At 44.0% G+C, this 4,963-nt stretch overlaps 1 long non-coding RNA gene across 1 annotated transcript; it reads left to right on the top strand.

The window, feature by feature from the left end:
* The first annotated feature begins 651 nt into the window (after positions 1 to 651).
* On the top strand, positions 652 to 4,763 carry LOC4350597 (uncharacterized). The gene is made up of 5 exons (XR_001541311.3): positions 652 to 1,311; positions 1,399 to 1,543; positions 2,868 to 2,948; positions 3,127 to 3,161; positions 4,310 to 4,763. It is a non-coding gene; the product is annotated as an uncharacterized lncRNA (long non-coding RNA).
* Positions 4,764 to 4,963: the final 200 nt, after the last annotated feature.

Raw genomic sequence — 4,963 nt, 5'->3', positions numbered from 1 at the left:
TAATTAGACTCAAAAGATTCATGTCACAATTTCTATACTAACTGTGCAATTAGTTTTTCATTTTATCTATACCTAATGCTCTATATATATGTTCAAAAATTCGATATGATGTTTTTAGGAAAAGAAATATTGAGAACTAAAAACATGTCTGAGCAAAGAGGTGAACCGTAGGAGTAGTGGATTTTAATGGGATGGAATAGGAAGAGAATGTGATCACGTGGGTGTTGGACGAAGAAGCAACACATGAGCAGAAAGCAGTCGTTGGGCTCTCTGCCTCTCTCTCTCTCTTGTCGCCACCAAAAAGCTGACCGCCTGCTTCTACAGTGCAGCTGCTCAGCGAGAGAGTTGGGTGCACTTAGAGACTAAATTTAGTCTCTCTCGTAAAAGCATAAATTCCTATGGTAGAGAGACGGACTAAAGTTTAGCCCCACTTTAATCCCTCCCTCCGACCAAACACATTTCAATTCGCAGTGGCTCTGTCAGGTGGCGCCCGCCAACGAGGGTGGCCCACATGTCAGTGGGTATCGAGCGCCAAAGAACGTGGGTGGCCCGCATCTCAGTGAGTAAAGGGGGTGGATTTCAAAAATTCGTGTACTTGCGTGTGTCGATTGTTTTCTACTCCACTTTTCTCTCTCTCGGTCTCTCTCCCTTGCTTCCCTCTCTCTCTCTCCATGGCCTCGCCCTCGCCTTCCTACCAAAGTTAAAATACCCACGTCACCACGTGAAGTGACGTCAGGTGGCCGTGGCCTCAAACCGCCTATCAATATCTCTCTCCGGCGGCGCTGCGGCGGCTGCGATCCTCTCCGTTGAGGGGGACGACGAAGCCCTAGGTGCGCCGCCGCCGCCGGCTGCCGCGCGCAGCGCAGCGGGAGGGAGGTAGGACGAGGCCGGCCGCCCCGCGCCCACACGCTGCGGCGGCTTCTTCTTCTCCACGCAGCACGCCGCGCGCGCTGCGTCGTCCTGCGCCACCGGGCGACGTGGGGGGGGCTGCAAGCTTCCCACGTGCTCCACCGGGGGCGCGCGCGCGCCGTTGCGGGGGAGACTCGAACCCCTCCGCCGCCACCCGCGAGCTGCTGCGGCTCGGCTCCGACACTACAGGCTACACGCGACGCGACGAGGCGCGCGCTCCTCCGCTCCGATCCACCACGCGCCGCGCGCCCGGCCGGCCGCACGCTGCTGGCCGTTGCCGTCCGTCACAGCAGGTGCCTCGTCCTGCGCCGCCACACGGGCTGCTGGCTTCCGAGTTCAGCGACCGCCACCACCCCACCACACCTGCCGCGGCCGCGGTGCTTCGACGCCAGGCCCCCCGAGGTAAGCGATCTCTGCTTGCGCGGCGCCGCGCGGCGAGGCGCTTCACCTGTCTTCACACTGGCTGGTCTCTGCGTTCTCCCTTGGCAGATCCCGATCGCCCATCGAGCGCCGCCCGCTAGCTAGTCGTGGCCGTCCGCCTCCGCCGTCAGCTGTGGGTTCCTCCTCTCCGTATCTGGATCCTGGAGTTCTTCGTCGCCTGCTATCTGCTCTGATTTTAGTCGATTGCTGCTGGGTACGTGACAAATTCTCACTGGTGGAAAAACCCTTGACAAATCCATGGTTGTATTATGATACCGATGAACTAATTTCTCCTAGCTCCGCCCGTCTCTAGCAATTGTTGCAGGCAATGCGTTTCGCTTTGTTCTTATGCAATGCCGTGCTTGTATGTGTTAATTCGCACGCTTTTAGATTTGCTTCATACGCCACCAACAATATTGGCACAGACGCTCCAAATGCAGATGCTATTTTCTACTCTAGTAGTGCAAGTTCATTCATGGCAATATTGGTTTGAATTGGATGATGTCTCCAATAATATCATCTGATCTTAATTCTTTAATGGGGTAGTGTCAGTTGAATGATCTTGATGCATCCTTTTTTTAGTGTTGAAGCTCTATACTACCTGGATTTTTGTACTTCGGTCTGCTTTATTTTGCCTCTCTTAAGATAGTCCTAGTTTGATTTTCTTTCATCAACAGCAAAATCAGATACGGAGAATTATGAAACCAATTTTACCAATGTTCTTTGACAAAGATATCCTCGACAAAACATATTCTAAGAATGGATCTGAAGGTTCAATAACGTTGGCACTGACATATACTACATCTTGGCTCGAAACTGAAGACCCTGACGGCAACATGTAGCAGTTAAACTAGCGGAGCATGCCTAGAAAAGAGGTCTCATGAGTCAAGGTCATGCTTAGAAATCATTAGTGGTCCTCACAAATGGCTTTAGCAATAGTAGTCCCAAAAATTACATGCAGGTTGTTTCTGTTCAGCATACAAAAAAAATGGCCAAGGCACCTTAGCAGTATCCACACTTCAGAGTGGAGCATTATAGATTGGTGTGCTAATCTAGGAGGCAGGCGTCAGGCGTGTAGCATTGTCTTGCGTATCTTTAGTTTTACTTCTAAGCAATGTTTTAAATCTCCCGCTAAACTGCCGCTATCTCCCGCTATAGCTGTTTGAGAAGGGTTCTAGCTATTTGCTCTCATGTACAATTTAGCCGCTATAGCTCCATTTAGCCCGCTATAGCTGCCGCTATAGCTCAGTTATAGCTGTTTTAGAAGCTAACCGCTAAATGCCTTAGCCCGCTATTTAAAACATTGCTTCTAAGTCATATGTTTTTGCAACTAGAGCTATGTCCATGTTTGACAAGAAAAGAAAAGATAGATAACTATTCGTATTTATTTACTAACAGAGTTCCATTTCCTGTGTAATAATGGAGGAAGTATTAGTTCCATACTCTAACATAGGAATACATAAAAATTCCATTATTTTTTTCAATATTATTTGTGCTCGCGGCATCTAAACTAAGAGTGGCTATTTCATTGAATACAGGAATTTTATACCATTCAAGATGGCTCCAACAAGGAAAGGAAAAAAAATTGAAATTCCCATCAACAAGGAAACTGATGCTGTGTAAGTTGATCGTTCCGGTTCTTTTCCTTCTACATTTAGTGATAATCATATTATCATGAATCTGAGATGATTTCTTGAAACTTCATCTTGGTTTATCCTTCTCTAATTTAATGCAATATTAATTAAATATATGTGCAATCACTGTATTTGTAATATAAATATATTTTCTCTATCTCAGGTTTCCAATGGGGCACCATGCATGGTGATGTCATGGTAACTGCTAAACCCCTTTTTTTTTGCGGGAAGTGCTAAACCCTTTGTCTTGGAAAAAGAACTATTTTACACTCCTCAGCTCTTACGAGAGTCTAGATTTCAACCATAAGCTCAAAAACAATACTTGTAACTCCTCAAGTATTGAAACCGGACAAGAATATTAGCATGGCATGTTCTTGGTTGCTTACAACTGAAAAGAGACTGCAGCTTTCGAATAGGTCATGCATAGAAAGAACAACATGACTTAACTATCTGTCATTCACAAATCACAACAATGTTGGCTGCGGGTATGGCAGCAGTTGCTTTGGTATTTGGTAAGAAATGGTGAGGCATGAATGAGCATGATGTCCTGGACAAATGAACACAATTTGGGGGTATCTTGGTGGTAGAGAGCGTAGCAGGAAAAGTTGGCCGTAGAATGTAGATTGTGGGAGAGATGCAAGAACTTATTATTGGGTATATCATTTGGTAGATGCTTCTAGAGTGATATATCTTTTTTTAGATTAGTCTGTATAGAGTAGAATTCTAATTGATCAAAGTAGTAGTAAAATTATTCAATGAGTTTTTGTTTTTTTTTCTTTAGATTAGTCTATGGAAATCATAAAGGTCAAGAGTGTTTGCTCCCATTAACTAAAAATGGCAAGGGCTGAGAAGAATGTGAGAAAAGGTTTATATAAGAGGCTAGGAACTCGATCATGGCGTTCCTTTATTCCTCACCATTCCATTATTAGATCCCGCTGTTGTCATACTACTACCAGTCTACCACCATTGTGCCTATCAGATCTAGCCATGATGTTCCTTTTTTAGATAATAGCCATGATGTTCCTGCCAGTCCAGGATCGACCCTCCTGAAAACCACCACCTACTTTTATTTCAAAGCAACTGGGAGCATGTTTGTGTTGTAGTAGTCTTCACCTCTTCACTATCTGTCATGCCCTGGTTGATGATGTTGTCAATTAGTCACCAACAAGGACAAAACCAATGGTGAAAAGGTGTTTGGTTTCAACACTTTCTGGGTGAAAAGTGTTCAGTTCAAGCGTCTAAGAGTTGAGTGGTGAAAAGTTGATCTCTTATATAAATCGTTGAAATACATGACCGTCATTTCTTTAGAGCTAACTTTTTAGGGTCTCTAAATCTTTAACATACAGGTTTGTTTATCAAGGAATTACAGGAGATTGATTGTGTACAAGAAGCTGATTCATAGTACCGTTCTGCACTATGCTGCAATCAACTGTGGAGATTTCACTTTGCAGTATTGCGCTGCTCAGCTTGTACAGAGATTGGATGATGCAGAACATATGTATGGACTCCTGACAGATGTCAGCACCCGAATATACTTAAACCAACTGGTTTTTGGCTCTGGGAACACTTTGATGCGCTGAAGAAGCATAACAAGGCTGAGGCTTTTATCACATCCTCTTATTGATGGGTCACTATTGGATGTCCCCATGGAAGACTTATTTTTGATAGAGAAGTTTATTGAAAACTAGGAAGGTAGCCCGCGCATTCGCGCGGGCATGTGTCCTATGCTAAGTTTGAGATATTTGTAAGAGTGAAATGTTACATCTACCACAATTTCTCCATAAATTGTTTTCATCGGCATTAATTGCTTTTATAATTTTCTAACCTATTAGTTTTATATTGTATCATATTTAAATAATATCTATAAGTAATTTTTTATAATCTTCTATATCATTTGAAATTAAGGTAGACTTATTTTTTAAAAACATGTCAACGAATTGAAAGTAAAAATAAGTAAAATAAGGCGTTTTTGAAATTGCATATCTATTATCATAGTTCAT

Source organism: Oryza sativa, chromosome 11, assembly GCF_034140825.1.
Source record: "Oryza sativa Japonica Group chromosome 11, ASM3414082v1".
NCBI lineage: Eukaryota > Viridiplantae > Streptophyta > Magnoliopsida > Poales > Poaceae > Oryza > Oryza sativa.
Note: the sequence above shows the minus strand (reverse complement) of the source record. Positions and strands in the feature narration are given on the sequence as shown.